Consider the following 20,586-nt stretch of genomic DNA (forward strand, 5'->3'; position numbering starts at 1 on the left):
TGGACCGTTGAGGCCTCCATTTAATATAGCTCTGCTGCAGACTCTCTCTCATGCTGCGGCACCTTCCCAGCTCAATCTGCTGCTACAGCGGCTGGCCTATTTTCTGGTGCGGAGGCGACTGGGCCAGTATTATATCCCCTCTTCCCTCTGCACCACACAGTTGCTGAACGTTGAATTGACCCTGGTGCTGTGTTTTGTGATTGGTTGTGGAATTCATTTCTGGTGTGATTTTGCTGCATTTATTACCACACTTGGTGGCTGACATAAACTAGCCACAGTGGGTACGCACATCATTTTTCTTCTGCTTGTGATACTGTCTTGGCCATGATAGCTTTTTCCCTACTTGCCACAGATTGGGTTAGATGGCAGTGTTGTACCCCCCTTGTTGGAACATGGGATGTAGGGACCCCAGGCAGAAACAGCTAAATTTTGGGCCGACTAGGACACTGCAGCACCAACGATCACCTACATGCTCAAAAGCCGACGCCGAGCAGACTGCAACTGATCTGCTCGAGACAGCATAGCTGCAATCATGTCCCAGCTCCACACTGGTTTCAGGGCCATTGATTCCAGATTCGATGCCCTGACACATCGCTTAGATGCCCTTACTGAGTACCTAGAGCATCATGGCACGAGAATTGAGGGCGCAGAATGAAGGATTTCCGAGGTGGAAGATGAGCATGCCACTACAACGAAGCATCTTGTGCACGATGAACACATTTTGAAAACCACAGCCGCTAAGAATGAGGATTTAGAAGCTAGATCCCGCCCTAATAACTTACTCATAGCTAGCATTCCAGAGTACACAAATACAGGCTCCGTGGACATCTTCATGGAACATATCCTACCTGAGCTTTTTGAAAAACAATCTTTTACAGGCACCTTTTCATTTGAAAGAGTGCACCGCACATTAAAAGCACGCCCGCAACCAGGTGCGCCTGTTGCAGATTATTGCTAGACTTATCGATTTTAGGGATTGTGACACGTGCTGCGCCAGGCCCAAGAAAGGGGCCAGTTGTAATATCATGGCTCTACAATATCACTTTACTCAGACTATACACTGATGGTTCAGGAGGCCCGGCACAAGTTCATGGATGTCAAGCTATCTCTCCAGAAACTCGTCCTGAAATATTGGATGTTTTACAGCATGCCTCTGCATGGAATCAGATTAGATGAGTAATTTGTAGAGCACCTGGTTACTCCACCTGAGTGTCCCCGTGCTAGGAATTCCTCCTCTAAATCTAATCTCCCCTGTCCGAAAACAAAATACTTAGCACCAGTCTACCTGAGATGAACTAAGCAACATGTTTTTAGTTACCTGTAGAACAGCACTTCTGAGGGCTGCATCCTAAGATCCTGCGGCAGTTGGTTTCAAATCCTAGTTGCCAGAAAGCCAAAGGTTGACCTCCCAGCCGTGCCCTATGCACTTTGGGCACAGTCAGTCTCGCTGTGCCTGCAGAACTGAGACTCCTAATAGGTCTATATTGTTAAGTAGCAGAAATAGATAGCTAGGTCTTTTCTCATTTAAAATTCTGTGACAAAAACACAAAGCCTTAAAAGTCACTCTGTCCAGCACCAGTAAACAGGGAAATTTCACAAGGCCGTTCCCACTGGGGCTCGCCTTTGGGTGTTAAGTAGTAGCCAGGCTGCGGCGTTCTATACTCTCTGCAGAATTCTCATATTATTTTTGGTGACCCATAAGTAGAGAACATTGCAGTAATCCAAGCAAGAGATAATTACTGCCTCAATTATGGGTTTTTTTGCTGTCAGAGGTAGAAGATCTACATTTTTTTGTAACTTTCTCAGTAGGCCAAGGCACATGCCGGCCAAAAGATAGGTTGTTGTCAAACCATACCCCTATGTTTGTGAGCTTAGGTTTGGGGACCGGGGTCTGGCCTAGTTCTGATGGCCACCAGATGTGAGACCAGATGGAGGGTTGTTTGCCAACTCCCATAATGTCAGTTTTACCTGCATTAAGTTGAACATAACTGAATTTCATTCAGTTGGCCAGGTCAATTAAGCAAGCTTTGAGTTTGGACGCAGCCACCACTTCATTTTGATAATCAGCTGAGTGTCGTCAGCATAGGACACCAGCTTCACCCCATGTTTTGTGACTATGTCTGCTAGAGGATGCATATTAAATAACGTTGGGCAAAGGGCAGAGCCCTGTGGAACCCCTTGTAACAGGGTTCGGGGTTCAGACTTAAAAGGACGTTGGAGGACTTGGAAAGATCTATCTTGAAAAAAATGCTTGATCCATTTCAATGTACCACCTCTTACCCCAGCATCCCACAGTCATTCCAAAAGAAGGCCGTGGGATACTGTGTCAAAAGCCGCACTAATGTCCAGCAAGATCAGCGCTGCTGTCTTACCTTCGTCTGCGTCTGCAGCTATTTTCAGCACTTCGGAGGCTAACATTAAGACAGAGTCAGTGTTTTTTTCAAACAGTTTTTTATTGAGTTTCAGTTTACAAGTGTGTACACATATAGAGTAAGGTATTAAGCTCACATCATATCAACATCTCAAATCAGCAGTACATGGAGGTACATCTAGCTCACATGGTCATTGGTGCAGTGAGTGAAACTCAGGTTTCCTCTTTAAATGAACCATATATCGTAAAAGACTAAAAACAAAAGGCAAAACGAAATAGAAAGAAAAAAACATCCAAAAGTCCCCTCTCCCTCCTCTGGTCCATTGGTCCACACAATACAGTAAGGTTTAGGAGAAAGTTGTGTACACTGATTCAGCTATAAAAAAGAAATCAGACTCCACCGGGTGGAGTAGGCAATTACATCCATCCCTGGGCATCAACAATAAATTGTAATATGTTGTTACTCAATTCCAAGCGAGTCAGCCACAGGGGAGAGGGGGGCTGCAGATAGTGCGGGCACAGCTGGTGACACCGGGGGAGGGGCGGGGGTGAGTGAGACAAGGGCTTTAAGTGTCTCTAACATTTTCCTCTCATTCCATAGAAATGGGAGTTTTGCGGCGGCCTCAGTACTCCTCCTATCTAAGAATAGTGCTCTCCACAGTGCCCCACCTGACCATTTCCATCTGCCAGACCATTGCGGTAGGGGGGTGGGCAGATTTCCACCTCATGGTGATGACCCGTTTTGCCAACAACACAGCCAGATCCGCAAATTTGTACTGCACTTTTAATTTCTTGGGGTGTTTATGCAGACCTAGTAGGCAGCTATCCGCAGCCATCCCATTGACCTCTCGGACTCTGTAGCCAATTGTTTGCCAATAAGTTTGCAAGCGGCGGCAAGACCATAGCATGTGGAAGAGGTCAGCATCCACTTCCTGACACCTAGAGCAGGAAAGTTGGGCATCTGGGTAGATACAGTTCAGTCGGTGTGTGGTCAGATAGGCCTTGTGCAAGATTATGTGTTGTATATATTTGAATTTAGCATTCCGGGAGACTTTCTTGGGGAATTCCAATATAGTTGCCCAATCTCTGCCCGTGTGCTCTCTCCCCGATCCTGCCTCCCATTTAGCCTGGAGTGGAGTTAGCGACATCTCTGAGTGTGTGCGGATCCCCCTATAGAGCCATCGGGTGGGATGTCGACCAGCACCCATCAGGTATGTAGCATATTCAAGTTCATTTTTTAGGGTTTCTATCCCATCAGGGGACCAATGGCGTTTGTTGCAATGGGTAATAGTGGTGTGGAGGAGAAACAGTGTTGGGGGGACCCCCTGTGCACGGGTGAAATTGTTATGGTCCGTCAGTGTGGCTTCTACCAACAGCGTTCCAACAGTGGATACCCCCTCCCGCTCCCAGAGGGACACAGTCCGTTTCGTTATTAAGCCATGTGCGCCAGGGATCCCAAGGAAGGGAATATTGGGAGAGTATGGGAGAGTTTGTCTCGTATAGTTGAAAGACTTCTTCCAGTACACCAGTGCAGTCCTAAGCAAGGGGGGAGCCATTGGTGGGATTTTAGCCTGCGGCAAAAGTAAACCATGCAGTGTACCCTGAGCAAGGAGGCGATCGGTGTACCCAATATCATGAATGGGCCTACCCACCAGGCAATAGGACAGCCACTGTAGTTGGCTGGCCTTACAGTATGCCCGAAAGTCTGGCGCCCTCAGGCCACCCTCAGCAGGCCGAAGCTGTAATTTTGACAAACCCACTGTCCTGCGTCCCTTTCCCCAGATAAGGTCTAACAACAGGGAATCCAACGTCTTAAAAATACCAGGCGGGATGACAACCGGTATGTTAGCAAAGAAATATAAAAGATGGGGGAGCATTACCATTTTTGAGATGGCTATCCTGCCCATCACAGACAGTGGCAAGGAAGTCCAGAAGTAGGTCTGCTTTCGGAGGGACCGTATTGTCTTCTATAGATTACCATCAATCAAGTCCTGGGGAGTTCGATGAATTTGAATACCCAAGTGTTTGAAGGTGTCTGGGGCGGTCATCAGCAGGAGATCGCCAAAGGCTATCGGGTCAGGGGTGTCCCTATGCCGCATTAAGAAGGCGCGAGACTTTTGAGTGTTAATCGTCAGACCCGATATCCATTCAAAGCTTTTAAGTAGAGTCGGGACAGGTTTCAGGCTGGTCATGAGGTCCTTAAAGTAGAGGATAATGTTGTCAGCATATGCAGACACAATATGCGTCGTATTAAACGCGGGTATCCCAGTGGATCTTGAGGAGTAGGGGTTCTAGTGCCAGGACCAATAACATTGGTGACAGGGGGCAGCCCTGTCGCGTTCCCCTGGCCACAGGATAAGCTGACGATATGGATGTGCCTGTCCGGGCCCAGGTCGTGGGAGAGAAGTACAACAACAATTTGACCCACCGCAGGCAGCCCCGTGGGATGCCAAACCTCTCAAGAGAGGAAAGCATATATGTCAAATCAAGGGTGTCACACCCTGTCGCATATCCAGAGAGATGCACCCGGCCGTGCAGGGAAGGGCCGCAGAGGTTTCCATCAGATAATGGAGGCGCCTAATATTAAGAGAGGTGCTGTGACCCGGAACGAATCTGCACTGATCCATATGGATGAGCCTGGGGAGATAAGGAAGCAGACGCTGGGCTAATATTTTCCGGAGTATTTTATACTTGGTAGCTAAAAGAGGACGGTATCCTGATATGTCTCGGGGATCCCTGTTTGGCTTGGGGAGGGAAAAAACCAGTGCTTGGATAGTCGTTACTGGAAGTGCGCGCTTGTCTAGTGGTGTCTTGTAAAGAGTCAGCCGGTGTGGGGCCAGTTGCTCAGCATAGGTCAAATAAAACTCCACTTCGAGCCCTTCCAGCACCGGAGTCTTGTTCTTAGGGAGACCCTTAAGGGCTCCCATCACTTCAGCTTTAGTAATAGGGGCCTCCAAGTCTGATTGTTCATCTGCCAACAGTGCCGGGAAGGTGAGGTCATCCTAGTCAGGAGGTCTTGGGACACAGCGGTCGGGCCAGTGTAGAGGAACTTGTAGTAGGTGCAAAACTCTGCGTTAATATCAGCTTGGGTAGTAGCCACAGTGCCGTCCGGGAGGAATACCTTCAGTATAGAGTGCGGGGGTGGAGTGTCGGGAATGAGGCAAGCCAAAAGAGTCCCTGATTTGTCAGCCTCTTTATGACTATATTGGGTATATGTACTGTAGTCTATCAAGCGGAGTCGGTCAAGGAGCTCCGCATTTTGAATTCTGGCTTCCTGCAATGGTTCCTGCCGAGTAGGGTCAGAGATAGCCTCATTGTCAAGTTTGTTCCGGGAGTCCTCCACCGAGACAAGCTTCTTATGTAGCTCGTGTCGGACCCCAACAGTAGCCCCTATGGCCACCCCCCTAATCACCGACTTAAACGCATCCCATTCAACTAGACATGAGGATGCCGAGCCAGTATTTTCTTTGAAGTAATTAGTGATGGCGGTACCTAGAGTGTCCCAAAATACCCCATCTTCCAGCGTGAGTGGACAAAGACGCCAAGTCGGGACCGGGGGCAGGGCCCTCCCCCATTCGATCAGCACTTCAAGTGGATTGGGATCAGACAACGTTTTCCCGAGGTACGTGGATTCAATCACGTGGGATGACAGGGACAGGGAGCAGAAAATTCCGTCTATGCAGCTGATGTGGGGGGGAGTAAAATGAAAATTCACTGTCAAACTGGTGTTGCGTGCGCCATATGTCACTAATCCGCCAACCCACTGCCCAGGCATGTAGGAAGTCTGTTGTCACTGCACCCTGCACTGGGGGCTGAGAGCTGTCCAATTCCACATCCAGAACAGAATTAAAATCCCCCCCGAGAACCCAGGGACACTATACCCAGTCCATCCAAACCGCATTAAGGCTAGTAAGGTAAGCAGTCTGTTCGTAGTTTGGGGCTTACACACTGCCCGAAACAATTGAAGTTCCGTCTAGCTTGCCCCGCAGGAGAACATAGCGCCCCACTGTGTCTACCCTCTGCTCCAACAGCTCAAATGGCACCCCATTCCTTACCCAGATAAGTGACCCGCGTGCAAAGGCAGAATAGGAAGTATTATAGATTTGCCATTTCCTCTGCAGTTTAACAACCTCTGAGTCCGTCATGTGCGTTTCCTGGAGTAAAGCTATATGGACCTTACGCCTGTTCAATTGGGCATAGATGCGATGCAGCTTATGCACAGATTCCATAACCCGCACGTTCCAAGTCAGTATTTCATACTTAGTTAAAATGGCCATGTATCACCATTCGTGGAGAGAAGGATGCCCTAGGGTGGCATCGTAAACACAACACAATAAAGAGTAGGATATGGACCGGGAAACAAAAACAACCCCTGAAAGAACAATCCCCAATACTAGGGTCAGCCATCGAACTATCGAACTATGCTGGTCCAAACACAGATTAACAAACATTAAGTCCAAACGGTTATACCATGCAGTGAATGCAACTGCAGGGGGGCAGGCCCAGCACCAAACATTTGCCTCACAAACACACCCAGAATTACATTCCACCGGAACTATGTAGGATGATGAACAATTAGGTATGCCAAACCTGGGTAGAAAAGGTTCATCAAAGGGAGAAATTTCCCCATAATATACAGATAATATCAACATCTTGCTGTCTTCCAGCGAAGCAAACTGGATCATAGTTACGAAAGAGTTGTAGAGGACAGGCCTCCACTTAAACCAAACAGGTCCTTGACCACTTGAGGAGTAATCAAGGGGAAAAAAGGGTCATTGCTGCCAGAGTCTGAGGGTGTCACATCATCATTGTTCCCCTTAACTTTGTTCTTCCCTTCCATTATTGTGAAGCGCTCTGATACCCTTCAGGGTCTTGATCGCGCTATACAAAACTTTAAAAAAAAAATAAAAAAAAAAAAATCATTTGATTGTTCTGGGGAGGAAGAGATCCACGTAGGGTCCCGCATGGCAGCAGCCGCCTCCAGCGCAGATTCCTGTTCCATCACGGCCTGCTCCAGTGTTGGTTAGAAGGGAGTGATCATGGAGCTACATTAAGGCGGGGTCTGAGCTAGTTGTACTGCGCCTACGCCCCGCACCCGCTGGTCGATGCCATCCATAGACTGGGTGGGTAAAGTGTGTTCAAGTCAATCGTTCGCCGCTTCAGGGCAATCAAAGAAGTGGGTTTTCTGGTTATGGATGACTTTTAAATGTGCGGGGAACGGCAAGGCGTACTTCAGATTGAGGGCTTGGAGCTTCTTCTTGAACGGCTGGTAAGAGGCCCTCTGATACTGTACCTTCACAGTGTAATCCGGATACAGGGAGATTTGGGTGTTTTCAAACTGTATCAGGGCATTTTCTCATGCATTCTGCAGTAAGAGATTGCGGTCTCTATAACTGAGAATGCGGGCTATGAGTGGCCTGGGCGGCCGGCCCACAGCCGGTCTGCCCGTAGGGATACGATGCGCACGTTCCCCGCAAAAGAAGGCGGAAGGACCCTCCGGAGCCTCGCTGTCTCTGAGCCACTTCTCAACAAAGTGCGTTGCGTCAGTACCTTCAGAGCGTTCCAGCAGCCCAGTAATGCGGATATTATTTCACCGCGCCCTCCCCTCCGCATCGTCGCAACTGAGTAGTTATAGTTAGATCAGCTGTTCCAAAGGAGAAGCACTTTTTGTGTTGCTAATAACTTTGGCCACATTTCAAGATTCTCCAACAAACTTTCCAAAAAGGTGCTACTCTTTGACTTGTTTGTGTGTGGAAACTTTCAGGGTGATCCGTCATGCAGGAGCCTAGAAAAAAAGGGGGGACCCAAAACACAAAATCCTGATGCAATTTCCACTGATTTATTTAAGAAGAGCTACAGCAAAAACTGTGGAACGGAATTATGCTAAATTTGGCAGAAGCTAGATGATGGTATGCAAAGTAAGTTCTTTGTGATGTTCTAGTTTTTGAGATATCAAGGTTCGAAATAATATAGATATCTGGGGCCATATTACTGAAATGCCCCAGGGGCGCAACGGGCGTCCCCAAGGCAATTTGGTATTACAGAAGGGGCCGTAGATGCTTCTGCTGTCTCTTCTGTAATTAAGATAGTGCTGCCGCACATATAGCACCAGTGCTATCACCAGAGGGGTGTTGCCTCATTTGCACGAGAACGGGCAGGGAAGCCTATGTTTGCTCCAGCTTGGCTGGAGCATTTTTTAATCTACAGCCAGGTAGGATCAAAGACAAAGGGCCTGGTTTATATTTCGGTGGATGGGTTACTCCGTCACAACGGTAATGTATTTCCCATCTGCCGAAATATAAATTCTATTGTATCCTATGCGATTTTTATTCTGGCAGATGGGATATCCGTCACCAATGTGAAAGAGTAACCCATAAACTGAAATATAAATCAGGCCCAAAGTCTGCTTTGAAAATGCTCCAGCCAGCTGGGAGCATACTTTTGATCTGTTTCCCTGCCCTCACTGATGCGAGACGGAAACAGATCAAAATATTGCTCACGCCCAGAGGGAGCAGCATAACTAGCTGCTCCCTTTCGTTGGGAGTAATGCCAGCTCCCACAGCATAAGGGTGAGCCGGTTGGGGCCTTGGGAGGCTTGGGAGCCTTGGGAGCCTTGGGGCTCTCCCATGGACCCCAACAAACATATTGTGGGTGCCCTGGGTGGGCACCCACCTGTAATCATGTGGGCCATGGGGGATGGGGTCCCTGAGCCAGGAAAAGACACAGGGAGGAGGGAAGTGCTGTCCCTCTCCACTTTAATTTTAGTACTAGCCCAGGGGATGCGGTCTACAAGGCCTAACAGGGCTTTTGGAGGGGGCCACGTGGCCCCTGTTTTCATTCATAAAAAACAGGCCCTGGGGGATGCGTTGCCCAGGATCTCCTAAGGCTCTTGGAGGAGGGCCTCCTGCCCCCCCTCCCTTTAATAAAAAGAAAACGTCCCTCAGGGATGGAGTCCCCATGGCCTGAAGACACATGGGGAGGAGGGTTCTGCAGCCCCCTCCCCTTTTTGTTAGTTCTTTCTGCGAGAATGACGTCCCCAGGGCCTATAATGGCTTGGGAGTGGGGACACCATGGCCCTACTTCCCTTTAAAAAAGAAGGCCCTGGGGATGGAGAGCCTAGGGCCGACTAAAGCTCAGGAAGGGTGGCGCAGTGGGCCCTCTCTTGTTTAAAAAACATAGGTTCCTTTGGATAACAGCCCACCACTGCATAGATCTATGTGACTGGGGATGAATGTGTGCATTGTTTAGTTTTCCGTTCATCATTTGTTCCTTTTGCTTGGAAAGGGTATGCCCAGACGTGGGTCCCGTACTCACTGCACCACTGGATTTAAGCGTGCTTGGCTGATGAGGGGTGATGCCCCGAAACCGGTCCCAGGATGCTTATTTCCGGCCCAGGGAGGACCTGATTTGGCAGTTCGGGCTGGACTGTTCATTCCGATGAGGAACAGGTTCAGGACTGATTTGCATATGACTGGGGTGGCGTGGTTTGAAAAAATAAAAATGGATTAAACCCACATCTGTGTGACTGGGGGTGAATGTTTGCATTGTTCAGCATTCTGTCCATCGTTTGATCCTTTTACTTTTGTCGCCCTAGGTGGAAAGGGTATGCCCAGATGTGGGTCCTGTTCTCACTGCGCCACTGGATTCAAGCTTGCCTGGCTGATAAGGTGTGATGACCTGAAACCAGTCCCATGATGCCTGTTTCCAGTCCAGGGAGGACCTGGCCTGGCAGTTTGGGCTGGACTGTTTGCATGAGACTGATTTGCATTTGGTTGGGTCCAAACTGGGGCGGCGAACAAAAGAATTATGGATTAAACCCAGATATTTATGACTGGGGGTGAATGTTGGCATTATTCAGCATTCCGTCCATGATTGGCTTCTTTTGCTTTTGAAGCCAATGCATGGCAGCGGATTGGCTTTACGTATGGTAATAAAATATATTATTTTAAGTTAAATAAAACCCTAGAAATTCATTGAAAAACCAAACCTTAAAGTAATATTCTATTTGTGTGTGATAAAAAGATGTTTGTTTTTTTAAACCTTAGAAATTCACAGAAAAAAACAAAGGTTAAAGTAACGTTATAGTTAGGTGAATAATTACTCCTAAATAGCTGAAGCCATTTACACTACTGAGTATCTGACCCTTGATAGAGGCCTAGGGATATTAATTTTACCCGGCCCACAAGCCACGATATGAGACTTTCCAAAATGAGTGACTAAGTCACGAATGCTCATAAAGAAAACCAAACGGTCCTCCAGTGCCCGTAAAGCATTAGGAGTATGTGCTACTAAGATCACGTTGGCTGTGTGAAACAGTGCAGGCCCTTGGGGATGGGGACACCAGGGCCTGAGGAGATTGGGTTCCCAGGGTCTGAACAGTTGTTAAGCTGAGCCTTCACAAGGACAGGGTCCAGCTGGTTCCCCCAAGGGTCTGGTATCACCCTGAAAGCACAGGAGTCGCCAGACTGTGCCTGCTTTCAAGCAGAAGAAGAGAGACCTCTCACGGTGTGTGAGATCTGAGGATAGATAAAGGGCAGGTTGAAGCAAAAGACCTGTAAAAGTATTGCACAGAGCATTTCGACAGTTCTTTTTTCAGCCTTCAAGCCACACTAAACTGTAAGAAGTGATGCTAACCCTAAATGTATCATATTTTTAAATTCTCAGAGAGGTCGTTAATAGGGTGGACAGTCCCAGAGTGCTAAAAGTTTAAGAGATGTCATCTAATCACAGGATTGTGCATCCCTTGTCCAAACTGAGGCAATCCATAATATCTCTGCATAGTGACGCCCCTGGGTTAACCCACTTTCTAGCCCACAGCAACAGGGGGGGCCAACCAAGTTGACCTTTTCCATTATGTATTGCAGGTTTAACTCAGAGTTTGTAATGAATCTGTTGATAGACAGTGGAAGGTACAAGACTTCTCAACAAATGCAGCTTTCCTCAACTTAGGAAGATAAAATGTTACGATAGCCCCAGAACCTTGACGTTATCTGTTATGTATTGCAGGTTTAACTCCATTTCAACAGTTCGGTTTTCAGCCTTCATGCCGGACTAAACTCTAAGAAGTGGTGCTTAACCCTATATGTATCACCTTTATTTAATTCTCATAGGGGTCATGAATAGGGCAGACAGTCCCAGGGTGTAAAAGTTTTTCGAGAGGTAATCTAACCAAGGGTTTGTGCATCCCTTGTGCAAATTAACACAATCCATATTAATATCTCTATAAAGGGGTAGTGCAGCCCCCAACCCTTTTTTGTTAGTTTTTCCTCGGGGGTGCACAGACTCTTCTATGTTAAATAGAAATTGTAATGCTGAAACGCTTCTGTCTAATAACTCAAGACTGCTTACAATACTTAGGGCCCGATGTAGGTAAATCCCATTTACCGAATTTGAAATACCGAATTTTACCGATTCGGTATTTCAAAATCGGTAAATGGGATGTAGGTCCCAACATCTGGAATCGTTACCGATTCCTTACAAATTCGGTATTTACCGATTCGGTAAATACCGAATCGGTATTTGCTATTGAATCCTATGGGCCTTTGAAGCCCATAGGATTCAATTCAAATACCGAATCGGTATTTACTGAATCGGTAAATACCGATTTTGTCAAGGGTGCAGGGGGTGTCACTTTGACACCCTCTAGCACCCCCAAAACGGGCATGTGTGCAATGTGGCACACAGACATGCCCTAAGGGCACGTCTGTCTGTCACATGGCACATGTGTACATGCACAGATGTGCATGTACACAGGAATCGGTATTTTACCATGGATTTGTATTCCATGGTAAAATACCGATTCTGTCAGCCATGTGCCAAAGGTAAATAGCCTACCTACATTGCATTTTCGGTAATTTTACCGAATCGGTAAATATTACCGAATCGGTAATTATTTTACCGATTCGGTACATATTACCGAATCGGTAAATTTACTGATTCGGTAATGATACCGATTCGGTAAAATTACCGAAAATGTGCCCCTACATCTCGATAGCCCTTTACCGATCGGAAACGGCCGAAAATCAGTATTTTCGGCCGATTCCGATCGGTAAAAGACTACCTACATCGGGCCCTTAGTATGTAGTACATAGAAACTTTGCCCTGCTGGATATTTTTTCTGCAGTACCAAAAAACTTGTGTGGAACATAATAGACAAAAGTCATCAACTTTCAGCTGCACAAAGACTTACTCTTCAACACAAAGATTTATAATGTGTTCAATACCTCTCCACACCTATGATGCATTAGAACCACATGTGTTTTGTAAACCCTTGCACCCATTAGCTGGACACAGGCTGTACAAAATGATGTAGAAAAGTAATATGGTATTTACCCATCACTATGTAAACTATGACACAAACTAACAAAATCATTGGATGATGTAATCAGTGATGCTGTCAATTATGTCATTTCAGATGTCATCAGTGATGTCATAAATGATGTCATTGAGCATGTCATGAGGGATGTAATATGTGAGGTCATAAGCAGTGCATGGCAAGGGCGCAAGTTGTGGTTAGCTCTGCTAACTATAACTGGTGAATGAATATCTGTAGTTTAGTTCAAAACGTTAATGTTGTCACTGACATATTCTCCTAACTATAATGTTACTGTAACCTTTTTTTGTGTGTAAAAAAAATATATATATATAAGGTATCCCCAAACACTCCCCTGGCCAAGAGATCACTTTTTTATGCCAGGAGAGACTAAAAACCCTCAAGCCACGCAAACAACCTGGACAAGGAAACAGCGGGCAAACTATCGGCGGCACCAAAGGCACAGGGCAGCCAAGAGGAGGGCATCAAAGGAGAAGAAGAGGTGGAAGGGGACAGGGATCTGTGCCCCCTCAGGAATGAGAGAAGCCAGTAACCGCACTATCGTTAACCTAACATCACTTAAATTATCTACCAAGGAGGAAGAAATTTTGAAATTAGGACTTACATTTGCCGCACCTTGTGTCTTCAATTATGCAGCTACTCGGTGTGATGTCTACAAAGCAGTTAGAAAATTGAAACTTCGAAAATTCTATGCACTGAAGGATAAATCAAAAAATAATCCATCACAATCAACGATACCGAATAGCGATACTGTCAATGTGTCTCAGGGCACACGAACCATCACAGAACTTTGGGAAACTGATGGGGCGGGGTATGAGGAGCCGAACATGACCACAAATGAGATAAATGAAATTGACCTATGGGGCAATAGACACTCATCAACTACCCAATTTAAACCACCTTCAACTTTTTACCCCATCTTACCCCGAGACAACATTGACATTTTTCAGGAAAATGTGGTTGGAGACTTAAAAGAACTCTTGATAAGCACAAGAAAAACAAAAAGGAAATATGATGGCCTGTCACAACAATATACAGCCCTCACTACCAGGCTATCCAAAAACAAATACATTGTAGTGAGGAACAGTGACAAGGGCGGAAATGTAGTCTTGATGACTAAAGCAGAATATGACAAGGAGGCATACATCCAGCTTAACGATCGAACATGCTATGAACGTATACAGTCCCATGTGCTCATTTCAATCAAAACGGAATATCATCGGAAATTAGCAAAATGGAAAGCATCCAAATTGATCAACGAGACTGAATTCAACTATCTGAAAATAGACATTCCCATCACGCCTATACTTTATTTTATTCCCAAAGTACACAAAGATCCCCTGAATCCACCGGGCAGACCTATCATCTCTGCCAGGGGCAATCTACTTGAACACACCTCTGTTTACATTGATTATTTTTTACAGGGATATGTGCAAAAATTGGGATCATACATTCGTGACACCAGTGATTTTCTGACAAAAATAAGGGACGTGGAAGTGATTGATGGTGATTGGCTTATAGCATTGGATGTATGCTCCTTGTACACCAGTATTGCACACAGTGATGGCATAAGAGCAGTTGATCATTATCTGTCTAAAAGGGGTCCGGAATTCAGGGATCATAATGTAATGCTCCTTAACATGTTACAATTCTGCCTTGAGAACAATGTTTTCTTGTTCAATCAACAACTTTTTCGCCAATTACAGAGAGTGGCAATGGGGGCCAGCTTCTCCCCTAGCTTCGCATGTTTGCACATGGGAGCTTGGGAGGAGCTGGTCCTAGGCCAGGAATACCGACACAACATACGAAACAATTTAGTCGCCTGGTATCGTTTTATTGATGACTTATTGATTATTTGGAGGGGGAGCAAGGAAGAAGCACTGAAATTCATTGACAACATCAATATAAATAATCTCAATTTGAGATTTACTGCTACCCTTAGTCAGGAGTCTGTAACATTCTTGGACACTGAACTGTATATCAACAACAATCATTTAGAGTGTAAAATCTTTCGCAAGCCCACTGCTGGAAACAGCATATTGCATGCTGCAAGTGCACATCCTGCACATTTGGTATCCAGCATCTCCTATGGGGAGATGCTGCGATTACGGCGAGTGTGCAGCAACTCAATTGACCTTGAGAGGGCTCAGGAGGAAAGCAAGACACGTTTTCTTGAAAGAGGTTACTCCAGTCAGTTAATTCGCAAAGCCATAGAAAAATCCATGAGACTATCCAGGGAGGAACTCTTGACCAATAACACCGGTCTATCCATAACCACCACAAGGGAGACAGTTGATAATAAGAAAGAGGAGAGTACTAATTACCGTATTATTACAGGATACAGCAGACAACATCAGCAGATTTATAAGATCATGAATAAACATTGGCCTTTGATAACTAACGATACCATCATAGGCACTACTCTCCCTAAAAAAGTCTCCCTAACATACAGTAGGGCACCCTCCTTAAAAGACCATTTGGTGGAAACCAACCCAGAACCCTATGTTAAAACCTCTTGGTGGCAGGAAAATAAGGGCTTTTACCGGTGCAAAACCTGTAAAGCCTGCCTCCACGGAGTAAACACCAAAATCTATAGGGATGGATTTACTGACATACAACACCCCATCAAGCAGGTTCTAACCTGCAAGACCGAATTTTCGGTTTATATCCTTCAATGCCCCTGTCTATTAAGATATGTGGGCAGCACCAAAAATGCTGTCCATAAATGTATCCTCCAACATTTACGTGCAATCACCAATGGCGACAACACCTATCCAGTGACCCGGCATTTCAGGAAACACCATCAAAGCAACAATGCTACCCTGAAATATTGGGTGATTGACACAGTAAATGCCAGCAGAAGGGGAGGGGACAGAGAGGCCAAATTAAGAAAACTGGAAACAAAATATATCTTGTTACTCAACACCAAGAGCCCTGGGGGTCTCAATGTAACGGAGGATTTATATATATGTTTACCATGAGAGCCTTGATAATTGAACATAAGGATATTAGGCTTCCCTTTTGTATGCCTCATTAATAGATACTATCCGGCTGGGAGTACCTATAAGAGGATTAGGAAGTTGGAAACATGTTTGGGAACCCTGATATGAAGAACGGTGTGTACTGCTACTTTTTAGTCACATTGATCAAATTCACTTTTGGGCACTTTAGGAACTGGGAAGACTGTATGGATCCTAATGCACGATCAGTCGATTCAGTTTTCCCTTTAACATACTTATATCACTTATTTCACAATGCATATACATATTATGAGCTTGCTACTAGGTTTTATAGGTTTTAAAGGGTTTTGAGATAACATTGTGGTTGAAACTTTTTCAGATGTTATATTTAAATATTTTACCAAGACTTCTGTTTCTGGGATTATCGAAATTTGATACAATATTTTTTGCAGCCAATTTCACTGATGAATTTAATTGAGTGAAACCAGCAGAAGATTTGCATTGATTGAAGAAATTTACATATTGTGCTGTGATTTAAATTTTATTTTTGATCTTAACATTGATTACATCCTAAATATAATGAGGAGAGATAGATTTGCACTTTAGCATATTTTTGCACATGTTTTTGCACAAAAGGCGATATTTGCACATCAATATTCTTGCACTTGCACTTTATATCTTTAAAGATCAAATACACAGAAATAGACAATGATCAAAATGGCACTTTAATCAATAGCATTATACCCAGAAGAATTGAAATATTATATTTATGTATGTTTATAGCCTTTTAAAATATTTGGTATTTAACTGTGACACTTTGTTTTTTCCTACAATGTTTCTCAAGTTGACATGTTTTGTACAATCTGAATGGTTCAGTGTTGCTTAATCCGGTATTTTACCGTAATTCATATTTAGCATCTGGATAACATTGTCATATATTGTACTTACCCTGTAAACCTAGTATTTTGTTTATGTCCATGCATAGCCCTCTCATGTGACGACAATGAACCTATCACTGACACTTTAAAAGGTCCAATCCACTACGAGAACATTGTCATGTGAACAAGGCTCTTGGAGCCGAAACGTCATGAGACTACCTGCACTAGAAAAATAAATAAGAAATCACCGAACTGGTCCGTGTCCGTGTACTTTGTATCCTGGCTGGTGAGATCCCAGAGCGTGGTAACATGTGCCGGAGTATTGGATATATATATATATATATATATATATATATATATATATATATATATATATATATATATATATATATATATATATATATATATATATATATATATATATATATATATATATATATCCAAGCTCCCAGTTTGCCCAAAGCAATGAGCACGCACTCTAACTCCGTCACAAAGCATAGCTTTTATTCAGGTATAGAAAGCAATATAACTGCAGATTCCATTTAGCAGCTGTGTCATTGAGATATAGCCTGACGCGTTTCAAAGGTTTTTCCCTTCTTCCTCAGAGGCTCAAAGCACAGTGTGTGCTATTTCCGGTTCAGTCCCAATATAATCAATACCAAAGTCCACGCCCACTGATGGGCTGCTCCATCGGGAAACTGCGGGGCATACTGGGTGCTGAAGTCCCGAAAAAATCTGTGCACCAATTAACCGCTGGTAACATTCAAAGCCCACAGATAGGCCTCCGCAGGTAAATGCTGTCCTAAATCCTTGGCGGTGTTTCCCATATAGCGGCTCGGTAGGATACCGGCCCCAGGTTTCACAATGCCCAAGCTTTAGGACGCACTCACGGCTCACGTGGAGCCCACTAATGGCTGTATTGAACTTTGAAATTTATAAGCGGCAGCAAGTTTTATTATGAACTATGGCTTATGTAAATGACTACTGATCCCAGAATGCATACTGTGATGTCATGTGCTGCTCCACCTGTGAGTGATTAAAAGAACTGATAAAGTGATCGGTAGTCTTACACCATTTCTACTAACTGCTGCTTATGCCTGTGATCAAGGATGTGAGTTAATCTGTAACGCGTAAGGCACTGTAATTTACCGGTGAAGCCGCAGACTGCGCTGCTGCCTCTTGAGTTTGATGGAGAGTGCGTCCTAAAGCTTGGGCATTGTGAAACTTGGATGTTAAACATGGCGACCCAGCCGTGAGGGCTGCACCATGCGCTGAACTGAGCGTACCTGCGGGCACCCTATTTGGAGAAGCCATGTTTGGTCCATCATTATGGCAAGGAATTTGAAGCAGCGCACGACACGGCTCACGTGGAGCCCACTAATGGCTATATTGAACTTTGAAATTTATAAGCGGCAGCAAGTTTTATTATGAACTATGGCTTATGTAAATGACTACTGATCCCAGAATGCATACTGTGATGTCATGTGATGCTCCACCTGTGAGTGATTAAAAGAACTGATAAAGTGATTGGTAGTCTTACGCCATTTCTACTAACTGCTGCTTATGCCTGTGATCAAGGATGTGAGTAAATCTGAAACGCGTAAGGCACTGTAATTTACCGGTGAAGCCGCAGACTGGGCTGCTGCCTCTTGAGTTTGATGGACAGTGCATCCTAAAGCTTAGGAATTGTGAAACTTGGATGTTAAACACGGCGACCCAGCCGTGAGGGCTGCACCATGCGCTGAACTGAGCATACCTGCGGGCACCCTATTTGGAGAAGCCATGTTTGGTCCATCATTATGGCAAGGAATCTGAAGCAGCGCACGACACGGCTCACGTGGAGCCCACTAATGGCTGTATTGAACTTTGAAATTTATAAATGGCAGCAAGTTTTATTATGAACTATGGCTTATGTAAATGACTAATGATCCCAGAATGCATACTGTGATGTCATGTGATGCTCCACCTGTGAGTGATTAAAAGAACTGATAAAGTGATCGGTAGTCTTACGCCATTTCTACTAACTGCTGCTTATGCCTGTGATCAAGCATGTGAGTTAATCTGAAACGCGTAAGGCATTGTAATTTACCGGTGAAGCCGCAGACTGCGCTGCTGCCTCTTGAGTTAGATGGAGAGTGCGTCCTAAAGCTTGGGCAGTGTGAAACTTGGATGTTAAACACGGCGACCCAGCAGTGAGGGCTGCACCATGCGCTGAACTGAGCGTACCTGCGGGCACCCTATTTGGAGAAGCCATGTTTGGTCCATCATTATGGCAAGGAATTTGAAGCAGCGCACGACACGGCTCACGTGGAGCCCACTAATGGCTGTATTGAACTTTGAAATTTATAAGCGGCAGCAAGTTTTATTTTGAACTATGGCTTATGTAAATGACTACTGATCCCAGAATGCATACTGTGATGTCATGTGATGCTCCACCTGTGAGTGATTAAAAGAACTGATAAAGTGATCGGTAGTCTTACGCCATTTCTACTAACTGCTGCTTATGCCTGTGATCAAGGATGTGAGTTAATCTGAAACGCATAAGGCACTGTATTTACCGGTGAAGCCGCAGACTGCGCTGCTGCCTCTTGAGTTTGATGGAGAGTGCGTCCTAAAGCTTGGGCATTGTGAAACTTGGATATATATATATATTACCTACTGGCGTTCGCCAGTAGGTAGTTATAATTAGGACCTATTTTCCATAGGAAATCCGCAACATTCTATTTGGATTAACTTTGGCGCCAGTTGACAAATCTTCATGAAAGTTTTAAAACTGGTGGGGCGCTGCGGTCCGCTCCTATCCTGAAAGTCTTGGGGTGATTCGTGAAGCGGGGGCTGAGAAAAAAGGGGGGTCCCAAAACATGTCTTCATGCAATTTTCCATAGGTACCGTTCATCGTGGCTACAGCCCGAACGGCTGAACGGAATTACACTAAATTTGGCAAAGTGGTAGTCCTTGGTTCAGACTTGTGCCTTTTGCTTACATGGTGTAAATCCGTTCAGTAGTTCCTGAGAAAATGACAATTAAAAGGACATATACATCTAAGGCCTCGGCGGATCCACACATCTTCCATGGATTATAAGCGCACCGTCCCGATCACACGCTGAATGCTGACTGGCTGTCAAGTGGTTGTTAACATTCGAAACCAGGAAGTTTTGGCAGCCATTTTGTGCCTCGGTAGAAGCGAGGATCTAGAAATTAGTGGAACAAGTGTTCAAAACTTATAAAGGGGGCAGGTAAGAAATATTTTTATCCCTCTAGACCCTAGGGCCCAAAAAGATTTTTTTTTTAAACGGAGAAATGTGCGCTGGGTGCATGGATCAGCCTTAAAAAAATTATAAATGTAGCGCGGGCTCCTGCGCTTGTCACAAAATTAGCTACGTAGGAAGGAGAAATCCGGGGGTCAAATAAATTGCATTTGAAGTGGGGGCCGAGAAAAAAGGGGGGTCCCAAAACGTGTTATCCCCATGCAATTTTACATAGGAACCGTTTATTGCGGCTACAGCCTAAACGGCTAAACGGAATTACACCAAATTTGGCAAAGTGGTAGTCCTTGGTTCAGCATCGTGCCTTTTGCTTAACTGGTGTAAATCCGTTCAGTAGTTCCTGAGAAAATTACAATTAAAAGTCCATATATATCTATGGCCTCGGTGGATCCGCGCATCTTGCATGCACTCTAAGCGCACCGTCCCGATCATACGCTAATTGACTGTCAAGTGGTTGTCAAAAATCGAAACTAGGAAGCGTTGGCAGCCATTTTGTGCCTCGGTAGAAGCGAGGATTTAGAAATTTGTGGGACAAGTGTTCAAAACGTATAAAGGAGGCAGGTAAGAAATATTTTGATCCTCTAGACCTGCTTAGGTGGTCCTACAAGGACCCCTAGGGCCCCAAATTATTATATTTTTTAAAAGAAAAAACAGAAAAATGTGGCTGGTTGCATGGATCTGTCATAATAAAAATAAAAACGAAGCGCGGGCTCCTGTGCTTGTTTAAAAATTAGCTACCGGGGAGGGCCAAATCCCTGGGTCTAAAATATTACATTTG

Source organism: Lissotriton vulgaris, chromosome 10 (assembly GCF_964263255.1).
Source record: "Lissotriton vulgaris chromosome 10, aLisVul1.2, whole genome shotgun sequence".
NCBI lineage: Eukaryota > Metazoa > Chordata > Amphibia > Caudata > Salamandridae > Lissotriton > Lissotriton vulgaris.